At 39.6% G+C, this 16,720-nt stretch overlaps 1 protein-coding gene and 1 pseudogene across 6 annotated transcripts in view; both read left to right on the top strand.

Annotated features, from left to right (window-relative positions):
• The window catches only part of LOC102887821 (schwannomin-interacting protein 1), a 136,869-nt gene that overhangs the window by 77,143 nt on the left and 43,006 nt on the right, over positions 1 to 16,720 (top strand). The window lies entirely within an intron of this gene.
• Positions 15,276 to 15,394, top strand: LOC112476860 (annotated as a pseudogene).

Here is a 16,720-nt window from a genome sequence, read left to right as displayed (position 1 = left end):
AATAATTGTCATGAGCAAGGAAAATGGCTAATCAAGTAACAGCCTTGAACAAGTTTGTGTATTTCCACAATGCCAGGTTGATTGAGTGGAACCTTCTCAGATAAACCAATCAGGTACCCATGCAGGGAGGGCAAGTACAGATTCTTACGCGACAGTGGAGGGACCAAAGTCCTTAGCGTCTCCGAGGCGCGCTCTATTGACGTGGCGCAGATAGCTATGCATTGATCGCCAGGCAGCAGCTATGACGATGGGCAGAAGGTCAGAGTCTTTGGCTCTCAGCACACCTGTCCCTGATGCTCTTGGTTTAGGCTTGGGCGTCGTCTAAGATCCTGAGCTTAAATGGACCTTACAAGGCAGGATCCTTATGCTTACTGCCCCGGCAGATGGGGGCTCATCCAGGGCAGCCTGCGGTTCTGGGCATCTGGTCACACCCTGAGGGCATTCCTACCATGTGCCAGTTGACATTACTGTCATGGCTCCCAAAAAATCCTCAACTTTTTATGCTCTACACAATAATTTTAGTTCAAATGAGTTTACCTCGTTTGTAAGATTCTTAGGTTTCTTATTTATAAATTATAAGGATAAAAAAATACAACTTATTTCATTTTTATCCATCTCTCACTTTCCATTTTTGACATTCAGAGTATGTGGGCAAAAGTTGTGGGAATATCCTGATACCAGACATCCTTTTCTGGAAAATGACCTTGATGCAATTGTAGTCTCTAAGTCCACTGCTAGGTACTCTGTCCCAGAAGTCTCTGACCAAATGAAGATGCTTAAATCATAGTTCATTAAATCCATTTAAAATGCATATCAAGAAGCAAGGATAAGAGCTGACATATTTAGTGTGATATTCTGATTTGGTTTTCTTCCCTGTTTCTGGCCCAGAGCTCGTAAAACCCTTGGAATTTCCTGAGAGATCCATAAGCATGTCTCTTGTTATGTTTAGTGAGGTGACTTTTGGAAGGCACCTCAGTTTGGGAACTGGTTTGACAGAGGAACAAACCAGTGTTCAGAGAGTAGGACCTTTTAGTCTAACCAACCCTGACCTTTGGGGAGGGGAGAGAGCCTGGAGGTTGTAACCATCACAATGGCCAGTGATTTGATCAATCACGCCTATGAAATGAAGTCTCCATAAAAACCAAAAGGATGGGGTCTGGAGGGCCTCTGGGTTGATGAACAGGTGGAGAATTGGAGAGAGTGGTGCACTGGGAGAGAAAGCATGGCAGCTCCTGCCCTGTCCCCATACTTGCCCTGTGCATCTCTTACATCTGGTTTTTTGTGATTAAAAATAAATAAATAAATAAATAAATAAAGTATTTTATGATAAACTGGTACTGTAGTAGGCAAAATGTTTCTCTGAATTCTGTGAGCCGCTCTAGCAAATTAATTGAACCCAAGGAGGGAGTCATTGTTGGTTAGAAGCACAGGTGACAACCTGGACTTGCATCTGGCGCCTGAAGTAGGGAGGGAGGACAGTCTTGTGGACTGAGCCCTTAACCTGTGGAATCTGATGCTTTCTCCAGGTAGATAGTGTTGGAACCAAGCTGAATTATAAAACACCCAGCTGGTGTCCAAGAATTGCTTGGTGCTGGAGAAAAATCCTCACCCCCATGCAAATTGGAATTAGTCCTAGAATCATACTTAGGATGTGGTACAGGAGTGTAGACAGACCGCAATACCTGAATCTTGGGCCATGCAGTCCTTATGTGTCCAGCCTTTCTGCTGCAACCACCTTCCCTGTTGATATGGTGACAAACTAGAGTTGAGGTTTGAGAAAGGAGGCCCAGTTAGCCAGAAAGTGTGCCAATGACATGCAGCTTGCTATATTAGAGACATAAGAGAAGGTTCCTCTGGCTTCCTTTGTATCTCGCCCTCTTACCTGTTTAGCAGCTATGGATTGTATTTCTTGGGCCAAAAACACAGAGGGCCAGAATAGATGTCACCTATGGTCAGTCAGTGTACCATCTAATGAATATTGAGTGCCTCATGTACCTCAGGCTATTTGGTGTGCCATGAATATCAGAGGCTTCTTTAGTGTTTCCATCACTTTCTATGCTCTTCTGCTCAGCACACATGCACGATCTATGTCGGACACATCCAGGTTACCAACTAACTTTTCAATACTTAACACATCTCACGAATTCTGTCTCTGTCTTCATCCTTACTCATTGTCTAAATTTAACACGTCGTACTCACTTCACCAATGTCTGACAAGCTGCTACATATTTATTATCTATATTTAATGCATCTTATAAGTTTCATCCATCCCATTTGTTTTTCTTGCTCTCCTATAGCATTAATTGAATATCATCAAGTAATACAAAATCTCTTGGAAAAGCTTCCCCCAGACTGGTCCAGCCTCTCTGATCCCAACCAAGCCAGCCTCCCTGTCCTTGAGGTCTGTACCATCCCTGATCCTTCAGGGACGCAGTCAAGGATACGCACCCATCTGTGCCCCTGCATCTTTCCCCATCTCCACTATGACCTCCTCCTTCCTCGACATTTCTTTGTAAATTTACTCACCATATCTTCAGTTCCAAGGCTGAATGAACTCCTGTCATGTGCTCCTCTTTCAGGAATTGGCCCTTTCAGTTATTTTCCACTCAATACCATCAGTTTCTCCCTTCACACTGGCTCTTTCTCTGCTGCTCACATATATGTTTGGATCTCCCCTGTCATAAAAATCAGCCACAACCACAAACTCTCTAATTCTATTACACACTCAAGCTACCACCCTAATGCTCTTCTAATTCATCCCCATACTTCTTTGCAAACTGCTCTCTACTCAGTCCCTCAACTTCTTAACCACCTGTAACGTGACTTCCACCCCTAACACATTACTTCTGAAATTATTCTTTTAAGAGAAACTGATGACTTCCTAATAGTCAAACTAATGGCTTTTGATTGTTTCCCTTTCAACCTTTTAGTCTTTTAAACTAAATTTGAAGCCATTGAGCTCCGTCAGCCTCCTCTTTCTCCTTGACCCCTTACTACAGTACCCAGCTAGCCTTCGTCTTTTTGAGGCCTCCCATAGTGCTTTGCTTCTGATTCTTTCCTCTGTCTTCAAAGCCAACACCATTGTGCCAAGTCTTTTCACACTGCCATCTCTCTGGTTTCCTGCTTTCTGGTTTTCTGGTTCTCGCTTCCTCTTATCTTAAAAGGACTCTTGTGATTACATTGAGCTCACCAGGATAAACCAGGATAATGTCCCCATCTCAAGGTCAGCTGATGAGCAACCTTAATTCCCCTTTCTGAGCTGGGGATTAGGATGTAGATATTTTGGAGTGTCATTATTTTGCATTCCACAGTGATGGCTTTGTTTCTCATTAGCTCTTTCTCTATAATCTCTTCTGTAATCTCATCCGTTTCTACAGCATCAGCTATTCTCTCCTTGCAAAAGACCCCCAAATTCTATCTGTTGGCCTGACTTGTCTTGTGAGCCCCTGTTGCCTCCTGCATCTTCAACTCATAATTTTATGGTAAAAAATAAAAGACCTCATTACTGCAACTCAATCCCTCAGAATTAGTTTCTTCTTCTAATTCCCTATGTCTTTTCACAGCTCCGATGTCACTCTAGCAGTGATTCAAAACCTCATGATTCTTTGTCTTGTTCGCTCCCCCATGTCGGATCGTTGTCTAGGTGCCTTCAGTTCATTTTTCACAGTGATTCATGGAATGCATCCCTGTGTCTTTTCTTTTCCATTGCTACCATCACCTCTGTCTTTCAGGCCTCTCTCTGTTCCTTGGACTGTTGTTACTACCTTTAATTAGGAGAGGGGGAAAAATCATTTCTGATCCTTTCCTGAGCACCTAAGAGCTGTTTTACATGGTATTCTCATTTCATCCTATCATCACCCAATAAACAAGGAATTAGCATCTTTAGTTTATAGATGAGAAAACTGAGGCAAGGAGCAATGAGGTAACTTTCTGAAGGTCATAATCATTTATTTATTCATTTAAAAATATTCATTAAGAGTCTATTACATGCCAGGTACTATTTTAGATGCTGGGGATAATAGAACTGAATAAACGAACTCGGATCCAAGTTCTGAGGTAACTTACATTAATCTAGAAATAGAATAGACAGACATTCAAGAAGTAAACAACCAAACAAAAAAGATTATTCCAGTTTCCTGTGCACTCTGACTAAGAGTTCTCATCCTCTTCTGAATTCCTAGTGAACCAACAACAAAATCTCTTTGGAGGCACCTAACTCATTCATCATTATTTCCGGTCATTTGCGTATTGCCTTATTTCTCTTACCATATTCCTTGAGGGCAGAAACATTTCTTCACATGGCACATAATAGGAACTTGTTCCAACTACAGGGTTATGAGAGTCAAGGGAGATGTTGGGGAAAGCACTTTGTATACTGCAGAGCCACTTTCTCAGATTTGGTGTCACAAGTGCTACCAGGTGTGTTCTTCTTTGGATGGATCATTCAAGGACCTGGTTCTCCCTGGGGTGAACAGGACGAAGTTTCCTCACCATTTTTTTTCTTCCATTGCCCTGTAAAGAAGCAAAACTTGAAGCTATATAAAATGTCTACCCGCTTTCCCCAAATTCCTAAGGAAAAGTTCAAAGGGTATTGCTGAGGATGAAGACTTGCTTCTTCATCTTTCCTACCCTTGATGACTTAATTTTTTCCTGACATTTTGTTAAGAGTATTTTCAAACTGAAAAGTTTTTACGCAAATACCCATTTTTGCACCATCCAGATTTAACAATTAATGGTTTACGAAACTAAATGCTTTGTCACACACAGCTTTCCATCCGCTCATCCTTCTAGCCATCCATCAGTTCATCTCATTTATTTGGTGAGTTTCAAAGTGAGTTGCAGACATCAGTGAGCTTCCCCTTAAATACTTCAGCCTGCGTGTCATTAACTAAAGTTTAAAATTTATCAACCAGTTCTTTTTTATTTTTCTAAGATAACTTTTACATACAATGAAATGCACGAATCTTAAATTTACTACTATTCAATGAGTTTTGACAAATGTATAAGCCAAATGTGTAAGCCAAACCTGTTTAAGCCAAACCTTTATCAAGTCACACAACTTGTGCCAGAAAGTTCGCTATGCCCCTTCCAGGTCAGTTTCTGATTCCAGTGATTCACTTTTGAAACAGTAGGCTAGGATGACCTGCAGACATGACTTTTTACCACTATATTTACTGTCCAAAAAAAAGCTCTGTTGCTATTAATTGCCACAATTGAAAAACTTCTTTTCTGGATTTAAATACACAATAATTTACTTGGTAGCAAAAATAGGAACAATAGCTTAATCGGGAAATATTTTAATTTTTCTTCCTTTAAAACATACATTGGATTCGGATTTAGGTAGAACCACGCTGCAGCCTCATTCTAACTTGGTGATAGATATTGATTTCAAGGTCAGCCTACATTGGCTCAGTCAAAAGGGGGTCATTTCTCCAAGTCTGGTGGATCCTTATTTAACATTGTTTTATATGAACACACTCACAAGGTATGAACCAGAAACTCTGGGCATTTTTTTTCTTACTGTCCTGCCTTTTTGTTGTTGGAGGAGGATTTCTGTTCTTGAATATATCACATCTTTCTTAGGCTTGATTTTATATTTGGAAAATAACAGTGTATCTCTAAGGTCTTGTCTAAATCTGAAACCTAATACTTTTTATGGGAAGGGAAGTTATAAGGCCCTGAGAAGAAAGAAGAATCTCTATGCAACATAGACCATACTTAAACCGTTCATCAGTATTTTTTAGTTAAAAAATAATAAACGTTACTATAGTTTAGTAAATTATTCCAGCTTGAATGTTCTTGGAACAGTTGGTTTCTGTTTAAAGTTTTTTGTTCTAGCAAATCATAATTTAAATTGTAACACAAAGTCCTTTCCAATGAATGACTATAAAGGGAAGCTTGCTTGATATATATTTCTTCTTTCTTTCTTTTTTTTTTTTTTCCTTATCTTGTTTATACCACTTGAGGTTTTTGACAGGATTTGGGATACAATTGTCAGAAATCTGTTCTCCCCAGAGCCACCTCTGAGTCACTTCCACTATTTATGGAACAGCAACTGTGAACAGTAGGATCATGTTTAGGCTTTCTTTTTTTCTTTTTCTTTTTTCTTTTTTTTTTTAACGACACATGATAAATATCTTTAGGAGCTTATGTAATATATCTCCGAGTCTTTAGTTTTCGGAAGAGAAGAGAGCCCAGGAAGTGGCTTTTTGGGCCTTGTACAGCTTTTGAAAGCATGTTCCTGAGTCTTAAGGTCACAGATTGTCAAAGCAGTAACTTGAGTAAAGCTTTAGCAGCCTTTGAAGTTAAAGCTATTCTGTCTTGGAAAGTTGGGATTACGCCTTTTACGTTCGGTATAAGATTTCCATTTCATCTTATTTGCTGCCTTGCAAAAGGAACTTTTACTTTGGCTTCCTTTTCCTTGCACATACTTAAGATTCCAGAACCTTCATCTAGGTGGTTGTATAACAAGGCACACCATACAGGCATCTCTGTCTCTGTCTGTCCTGTGTGGATTACTCAGTAGGGAAGGATGGAGTGTGGGTTGAGGATGTGCTGCATGCTGTTTCCTCTTTCTGAAAAGTTTCTATCCTCTGTCCTTCATCCTATATTTAAGAAGACTCATGATCTAGTACAGGCTTCTCCTTCATTCATCAAGCTTCCATTGTGCCATCTGCCAATGAGCAAGCCTGAAAAGTCCTGCACATGTTACGTGGCCTATCTTTCTTCTGCATTCCAGGGAGAGAGGCTGTGAGCTGCAGGGTACGTCTCCAGAGTATTTTCTATTTGAACCTGGTGCTGAAATGCAAGCTTGTGAGATCATCAGTTGGGCTTTCCCTGCCACTTTTCATTACCCTAACTAGGAAGGTTGAAGCCATGCATGTGACTGTGCCATTGGATTTGAACTGAGGTAGCAAACTTCTCTCTTGTTTGAATCTCAAATAGCAGAAATTATTGTTTATAAAAATAGATTTTTCTCTTTATAAGCAACAGAAATGTTGTTATGAAATTAAAAATATATCACCAGATAGTCTTAACATAAACTCTCACCATTCCTAAAGATAGAGCTTGATATGATAACTCATCAAATATGTTGATTTTATTCCCCAGCCCAGAGGTACTTGTTTTCTCTATCAGCAGCGTAATGAAGACTGTATGGTTATTAGTAAGAATTTTTGAGAAGATAGATAGGTATATTAAGATAGCTTAAAATAATATCCCTATTGATTTTTTTTTTAAATCGATAGTTTAAATTCACTCAGGTTTTTATTGAGTATCATTATGTACTCAAGGCCACTTTATTAAGAAACAACAAAAAAATTGCTTATGGCAAGTGAGGAATATAGATAAGGAAATTTTATTTTACTGTATTTACATTCTTAATTTTCTGTCATTAAATTCGCTTTAAAATTTACAGGCCTGGTTGTTCCTTTTCATAAATCCTAAAATTCTAGAAAGACCTTGAAGTATTTCAGAAATTGGCTCCTTTATTCCTCCACAAACATGAATGGTCCAACCTGTATTTCCTTTGATTATTATCTGCAAGTCCGGAATTCTTTCCATTACTATCCCTTAAGTACAATGGTTGGTTTCTAGGATCTTATGTGCTTTATCGGAGGTGTCTGTATAGTCAAGTCACAGATTTGGTAGATAAGAGACAGAGATAGAGATATTAGACTCACAAAGCCTTACTTTCAAAAAAACTTGCAGTTTAGTTTCATTTTCATGAAATGAATTAATTATACTGACTTTAATAAACTCTCACCCTTAAAAAAAAGTATAGTATTAATTATTTCGCTTTATTTCTGCTTGACTTAAAAAGCAAGTGAGAGCCAAAAATCAGTGGGGAATCAAAAGAATTACAAAATAATATTTTTCTAAAGAAGGAAGACTCTCCTTTTAGTTACAAAGTTGACAGCACTTCAAAAACCCAATTCAGAAAACATCCTTTCAACGTCAGTATTATGAATGGGTTGTTCTCATCCTTCGGATGTTAAAAGTTCTGAACTGATCCTTAAGGCCCCCTTTTTTACAAGCACCATCCAAGCAGCATCTGTGGGCCGCAGGGATGAAGCCAGAGGTTTGAAATGTTCAGCTGCAACATTGATTTGTGTCTGTCTCTCTCCCTCTCCCTCGCTGGCCTTTTTCTCTTTAATGAGGACTAGAATGTTTCCACATCAGTTAAGTGCCTTCATAAAGCACCAGAAGGTCACACCAGCCCCAGACTGATCCTTTTCTTTGTGCTTATAATATAATTGGCTGATTGTGCCCGTGATGAGCGCGCCCCCTCCCCCAGCCGGGTCCTAGCTCCATGTTTGTAAGCCTCTCTGCTGGTTTCCGAGGAGAGCAGCTCCGCTCGCTGCGCGCTTCCCGGCACAGGCAGTGCCACTGCGCAGGTTGATCAGCGAAACAGCATCCATTTTAATCTGCGGGGAGCCCCGGCCTGCCCAGGGCGTTCTCTGCGCCTGTGGATGCTCCGCGCTTTCCCTCCGCAGCCTCGCTGAGCAGTCCTGCTTTGGGGTCTGCGCCCTAGGATGCACTGAGATGGTACATCAGGAGAACTGTTCGTATCAGGTAAGATTTAAAGCCTGATTGTGAGGCCGGCATCCCAAAGGAGAGAAGGCCTTCCTCTTCCAAAGCAGCAGGTTGTCTTTCTGGATTTTCAAGGGATTTTACCATATCCTCTATTCCTGGCCTTCATCGCATACAGTATCTGAATTGTAATTAGATTTTCTGGGAACTAATGGGGCAGAACACACTGCTTCCTTGGCCTTTAAAGCATATGTGAAATCCACTGAGGTGATCTGTGCTTTGCATATTCTCTATGTATGTTTTGAACTGTAATTGAATTTTAGGGGCTTCAGAGGAAGAAAATCTGGTCAGAATTTCACATAGATAACATTGAAGAACATGATATTTGCTAATTGCATAGGATATGAGTTGCTTCACACCCAGTTTTTAGGATTGTCTTTAAGGAAATTATGTAAATAGGAAGCAACTGATGTTCTTAGAAATTTTCAAAAATTAGTTAGCATGCACCTGATGTTTAAAGTTGTACTGGTATGTCCTTCTGAACTTATTTTTACTAGTATATTGTTTTAAATGGTTAGTAAATAAGAATTAATCAGCATGCATTAGAAAACTTCAAATAGAAAAATTTTAACAATACGTACTCATCTATATGCTAATTTGCTATCCGGAGCTTTGAATTAAATACTTAGACCATTTCAAAAGACCAGTTCTAGAATGTTCATAACTCCTTCCTGCGACTTCAACTGTCACTATCAAGGCAACATTGAAAGTATCCTCGTTGTAAACAGACATCGAGAATGTTCTCAGAGAAATTGCTCTTTGCAGCAGCAGCAGGCATGGCTAGTCCAAGCCTGGATAGTAGTTAATATCGGGATATTACTCAGCTGACCGAGTTTAGAAGCTCTGAGAGACCGATTCTCTGACTTAACAATGCCTCTTCCTTGTGTGAAGTAGGTTACCTGAGAGAAGCAGGTGTTTCTCAGAAGGTCAGGTTTCACAGTGGTAAATGGATGCAGGCAGAATAGTACATTTCACAAGACTTTTAAGGCAGTGGTTTCTCAGCTAAGTATAGTGTGCTATATAATATATTTATACACTTTTTTCTCTGCTTACTAAATGGAATTTTGTAATTCTCAGCTTGTTTTATAGTATTTCATTTTATAGTACATTTAGGTCTGTAGACCCTAAATATTGAGATTTGTGCTTCACAGAAATTTTTCCCAAGAGAAAGGGATCAAGATGCTCAGGGAACAACTAGAACCTCACTTACACATAACACAGAGCTTGGGAGTGGAGAATGTCAAATATGTATGGAGAGCCTAACCTACTCCCGGCATGTCTCCAGATGAATAAATGACTATAATAATTAAAATAGTTTTTCTTCTCTTTTCAGAGAAACTATGTACTTTAATTTTTGAAAGGCAAGCTACCATAAGATTATTCCTATATCTTTTCATTAGGTTGAACAGAAAATCACTGTTTTTATAGGTCAAAAATTGGTCAAATTTCAGCAATTTCATCTGGAGAGGAGGAATTTTGTTAGCCTACTGCTTCTTCCAAAGGAAGACGAATTGGTTTTACATGAACTACAACATATAACACTGTCGTTGTGTGTTTAATAGTTTTGAAGTATTTATGGCCTATTTTTACAATAAAATTAAGTGTATTAGGTGCATAACAGTCAATAGATTCTGCATCTCCATGGGGTTTTGTAGAACTACCCTCATCTGTCTATTCTTTGAAAATCTCTTTCTTTATATGTAACTCAGCAAAAATCAAAAACATTAAGCTCGAAGCCAAGTCTCACTCCCACTCAGAAACCTTAGTTTTAGAACCCAGCTGGCACCACGTGAGATTGGATTCAGAAACAGCAGTTTCTCTAACTCTTTGGCTTGTTAACATAGTCACTGGTGATAGCTACAGTTTGATATTTGTCAGAAACTTCCCCGTTTTTGGATGAGGGTGTATTTATTTATTTATTTTTAAGGATGATAATGTAGTGGGTTAAAGCAACTTCCCTAGGTTAGCATTTAGTGAGGAAACAGGATTTATTTGTAGAACTGATTCCTTTCCTCCCATAAATGTATACTAATGTTTCTTAATAGAGAGTCCCTGAATGGGGCTTTTGGGTCCATTATTCCCCCCAAAAGTACATGCTCATTTTGGCGTATATGTCGAGATGTGTATTACCATTATTGTTATTATTATCACCATCATCATCACAGCAATAAATGGCTTCCTCACTGGTCTTGCTGTTCCTGCCCTTGAACGATCTTTTAAAACCTAAGTCAGAGCATGTCACGCATCCCAGAATTCTCCTCCTCAGAATAAAAGTCTGGTCCTCCCAGGACCCCTGTTTCCTCTTGAGGTCTTCTCCCACATTCCCCCTTCCCTTCACTCCCCTCCCACTAGCTGGTCTGGCCCTGCCCTTGCTGTCATGTCCCTTCTGCCTGGCATGTGCTTCCCCAAGTAGGGGTTGCCAGATTTAGCAGATAATCTACAGCGTTTGAGACATGCTTATAAAAAAAAAAAAAAAATTGTTCACTGTTTATCTGAAATTCAAATTCGACTGGGCATCCTGCATTTTTCCTATCAGCAGCTCCCATGGCTTCTCTCACTTCCTTCAGGTCCTTGCTCAAGTATTCCCGTCTCGAGGGGGTCTTCTATGGACTTACTATGCCAATTTCTAACTCCCCGATTCTATTCCGGTATTTCTATTATACTTCTCTAATTTACTTTTATACCTGGCATTCATTACCATCTATCAAAGTGATATTTTACTTATTCGTCTGTTTCCTGTATCCATCACTCCATGTAAGCAATGTGAGGGCAGGGATTTTCAAATTTGTATCCATCTGCTTTCCCAGTACTTAGAACAAACCATCAAGTATTATGGATAGATATGCCTACTATATATAAAATTGACTAAGAAAAGAAGACATTGTAAACATACTATAGCATCGTGGTTTCTTATTATTTGATAGACACCGGGGCGATTTTTCTTGTACTGCGTCCACCCACCACCACCATTAACCTGCATCATTTTCATTGTCTGTGGGTCCAATTATCTGCTTATTTCTTGTTACTTTTCTCATCTGTGAAATAGGATGTTTCCTATTTAATGTCTTGGCATGAAAGTTGGCAGGTCCTCTGCCCGAGGCCACCTTTCCTTGTAAACAAGTCAGTTAAGAATTTAAGAAGTAAGAGTTCCCTTCTTCCGATGCACATTGCGGGGCTCAGTGAGGATTGTAAAGCAGCCCAGGAAAACCACACCACTTCCTTTCCCAATTACTTGTTGCAAATATAGGGAACTGTAATGAGTTCTTGTATACTGTTTTTCTAAATAGATGATTGTTTTGAAAAAGAGTTTCACTGCTACCAAGAGCCTGAAACCTTTATTGGAGGTGTTTGCATACACTGTGCTTTGAACAATATAATCCAAAGAGGGATGATCCAAGAGAAATTCTAAGGCGGAATTTTTTGTGGTGGTTTTATTTTGAAAGGTTCTCATGTCGTCATCATCTTCATGTACTTTTCTTTCTCACAGCATTTACATTAGGCAAGAGGTTACTGAGGCATGTGTTGTCATTTCCAGTTGTAGCCGTGTTAAAAGATAGAGCTATCGACCTCCATTTTCCAGTCTTGGGAGGAAGCCAACCTCTTCAGGAAAGAACCTTGCCCACAGCTTCAGGCCTGGCAGCCTTTAAGAGGCCAAATTCTTTTAAACAGTTTCTGATAGAAAGCTTTGAGATATTGTTAACTTGAAAGCACAAGTTTAGGTCAGCGGGTCCATTTTGCTTAAAAGCTCCCAAATATTTTCTCCTCTTTCCCAGAAGTTTTTTTTTTTTGGTGGGGGTGGGGGAGATTAGTGTGTACATGAAAACAATGACATGCTTTCATCTCTTTCTTTCTATCGCTTAAATTCCCTTACGACCACCTCAGATATAGATCACACCCTCACATTCTTTGGTACTGTGGGAATGGGGACTTGAAAGAAAAAAGTAAAATGATATGTGAATGACTCTCATCTTTTTTCTCCCTCGGGAGCTTAAAGAAGCTCTTCTTCGAACACACACACACACACACACACACACACACACACACACACACACACAGACCTGGTCTTGAAGAAGCACAGTAGAAATCTGTAATGCTTCCCCATTTTTTCTAGGACAAATTCTACATCCCAATGCATGGCCTTTAAGGCCTAACTATGATCCGAACCCTGTGCAGAAATACCCCTCCCTCCAAATCCTACACACCTGCCCCTGCATTGCCATCAGCTCTTTTTCTTTGCCGTGGCGCCTCAGCCTGGAATGTCTCCCCACACACCACCTGCTTCTACCTGTAGCGGCCTAATGAGGCTTTCAAGTCTCAAATGCCACCTCCTCCACGAAACTTTCCCCTCTCATTATTTCCCAGTCAAAAGTTCTTCTTCTCAGTGCACTTTGTCTTTACCTCTGTTAGACCCCATTTCCCATTTGCAGCTAGTGACGTGTAAATCTGACTTCCCATTGTCTTCTTGAAAACAAGGCTCTTATTTTCATTTCCTTCCTTACATACAGAGTTGTATGTTCAGTAAACGTTTGTTGGATTGAATTGCATTTTCTGCAGCTGGTACTGTTCTGAGTTCCCGGGATCAGGATTTCCCATCATAATACGAGAGAAGCCCAGATCTGTGCTTTGCTTCAGGGAGCTGGCGAAGCTGCTGGGGCAGTCTACATACCTGGCTTGTTGCCAGCATTTTAAACATCCCATGTGCCAAAATGGGGGGTGTAGAGTGCAAGAAACAAGATGAATGAGACAGCTATCCCAGCCTTCTCAGAGATAATGCATTGAGAACATACCTTCGTACCTACTTCTCTTTTACCCATGAATTTTCCCAAAGTGAACCTCATGGTCTTTCCCAAGCACTTTTTCAAAATACCTATGACCCTTTGAGGCAAGTACTCATACCCAAGCCACCTTGTAAATATATTGAATTTTACAAAGTTTCAATACATTTTTTTTTTTTTTTTACCATATGGAGGGATAATTTTACTGCCTCCTGAAACATCATGTTTTTCTTTGGCAAAATGTTTCAGCCTTAGATTGGTCTTGAATGATAAAACTAGGAAGTACATCAGTTTTAAGTAGTACATCAAGATGTTTTGAAAACTCTTCTTGGAGAAAGGAGTAAACAGCCTTCATGCCCAGATTCTGGTGGGTTATTTAATGGTTAACAAATGAAAGGAAATATATTCTATTCCTGTTGACACAAGGCCAAGTGAGGACTCTTTTCCCAACCCCTTCTTCCTGTGAATGAGAAAACAAGGTATCAAATTTGAGTTCATTTAAGATTCTGCCCAATTTAAACCTGGTTTCATCCACAGCAGGGAAAAACATATTGACCTAATAGAAAAAGGAATTTCAAAGCCTTTTAGTGCACTATTTGATAGAGGCTTTTAAATGCAAATTGAATGAAACAATTTTGTGTCTTATTCTATAATTTTTTTTTTTTTATTGGAAACATTTTTTCCCCATAGTTAACAGTGTTGAAGACTACTTTGTCTTCATTGTTTTGCCTGGTTACAGTTGCATTTTGCCTCGATGAGATGCAGTGTGTTCTTCTGAGGAGGCAGTAACACATCTAATCACCTTAAAAATTAAGAAAATAATTCTGGATGCAAATTCATCCACATGTGTTGTTTTAGCCAAGAAGCTATCTGAAAATTTAATTTATATATTTTCACACAAAGGAAGCACAGCAATAAGTGCCCAGATGAAAACAAACAAAAAATCATCTCTACAGAACTTCATTGTAGGCCTGATCTGAAATAGAAATTTAGTACAAGCACAAACATTCATTCCTATTTTAAATAGGAATTTAAATTTAAATTCCTACTCTAAGTAGCACTTGGGGCCTCAAACATCATGATCAGACATCAAGCGATTTTAAGAAATAAACATGCAACACATATTTTAAGCGAAACATCTAGCATTTTCCTTGGGAGAGGGGGTGGCGATGGGAAGGACAGGAAGTGGGAACACTGTTCTGGTACATATCAGGGCAGCCATGATTTTTGGTGAGTAGAGACCTCACATTCTCTCTCTCTCTCTCTCTCTCTCTCTCTCTCTCACACACACACACACACACACACACACACACACACAAAATCTTGTGTAACTAATCACAATTTCACATGCAGAAGCTCAACATTAATAGAGCTCTATCCTATTACTTATTTATATCCTCTACGCCAAGGGAAAATTTGAAATCTTGGTGTACTTAGTATTCCCCTGTGCACTATCTGGAAGCATCAGAAATTACCGAGCTTCCTGAAATACAAAGTACTTTGACAAAACTGCTTGAATTCAGAAGAAAACAACCATCAAAAGGCCTAATGACAATCGAGGTGGGAGAGCCAGTCATGGGGAAGGAATGCTAAGAACACAGAGAAAGGTAATGAGGGCATTAATACTGATCCCATTCGGAGGCCACCAAAGTGACTGCAGTTGAGTTTCTTATACTCGGGTTTTAAGTTGGGCAGAAAGATTTGTCTATGATCTTCAATCTTTTTGATAGGGGTAAATGTCTGGCACTCTGTCTACTCCCAACCTTCCACCTCCTCTACCCTACCCCCATAATGCCATCATTTTAATTTTTTTTTTTAACCAACATGAAACATCCATTTTAAAATTACCTGCATATTTTCAAGGATTATCTGGCTATCAGAATACCTTAATTAAAAAAGCAAAGCAAAATCTACCGCCATATTACCTTGAACAAGCCCAATCCCATCTGATCTTAGAAGCTAAGCAGCGTTGGGCCTTGTTAGTACTTGGATGGGAGACCACCTAGGAAGACCAGGTGCTGTAGGCCTAAAAATAAGGGATTGTAAGCTGACAAAGTCCTTGCAATCTGTGAGGTCAACCAAGGGTTGCCTCACATAAAACATTAAACAAACAAACAAGCAAATAAATAAATAGCGAATTTAGATGATCTTTGTGCAGTGGAAAAAAAAAATAATTTGTTTGAAAAGAGAATATAACTCCAGTATCAGTCTGTGTGGCTCATGGAATCTGGATGATCAGGCTAAAGGGAGGGCAACGGGATGCTGAGGGGTTAATCAGATTGAACTAGAGTTTCCATCTATGGATGGGAAAAGCCTTTGACAATGCCTAAGTGATTTCCCAGTAATGTGGTCAGTGTTCTCACAGTCAATGATTTCCACCAGTGCCCGATAATGATCATTTAAAAGCATTAGCTCACAGGACCAATGCACCTCACAGTTTCAGATCATGGTTTGACAGGAAACTGAAGCTCTCCGTTCTAGTCCTTGAATTTCAGGGCAGGGGTGGGGATGAGAACAGGCTCTTTCAATCTCAGGGATTATAAGCAGCTATGTATACATTTGCTAAGGAAAGAGTTAATATCTGGGTTCATGTTATGCCAGCACAGGTCATTTTAGAGAGGGTGGCAGTAGAGAAAGGAACCAGAAAAAAATTCTGTGTAGGAAGGACATGACTGGCTGTTATCCTCTTGTTTGCATAGCTACTGTAAAACTCCCAAGCATTACCTTCAGCTCATCTTCCAAAGTGTTTTGTTTTATTTTTTTTTTTTCCTTTTCTGTGTTCATTTGGACCTCTTGGAAGTAAAATTAATTACAGTGTTGATCCCAAGCATCTAAAGTCAGGATCTTGAATCCAGGCCTAGAAATATGATCTAAAATAGAAGGATAATGGCTCATAATGAACATTTTTCAAGGTCTAGAGCTATGCTTATGAAATTTAAGGTGCATTCAAAAGTACAGAGCTCTTTTAAAAATGCATTTTCCGATTCAGTAGATCTGGCGTGGGACCAGAGAGCTTTCAGTTCCAGTAAGCTCCCAGGTGATGTGGATGCTCTTGTCAGGATACACTTCGAGTAGCAAAGCTCTAGACAACATCAAAGGTCAATCTACATGACAGGAAAATATAAGATATTTTATTTTAAGATGGTACAAGCTATCCAGATAGCACAGATATATAGCTCTTTCCGGGAAGGGTCTGGGCTATGCGTCTATGTGCTAAGCACTTCTTGAGGGAGGTGCAAAGAAAATTCATCACCTCTGGGGACCACCCTGCAAGTTCTTGCATCCATGTGTGAAAAGGAGATGCTCTATTCCTTTTCTCTATGTAGCGCTTATTAGAGAATCACTTATGAAGA

Source organism: Pteropus alecto, unplaced genomic scaffold, assembly GCF_000325575.1.
Source record: "Pteropus alecto unplaced genomic scaffold, ASM32557v1 scaffold81, whole genome shotgun sequence".
Lineage (NCBI taxonomy): Eukaryota > Metazoa > Chordata > Mammalia > Chiroptera > Pteropodidae > Pteropus > Pteropus alecto.
Note: the sequence above shows the minus strand (reverse complement) of the source record. Positions and strands in the feature narration are given on the sequence as shown.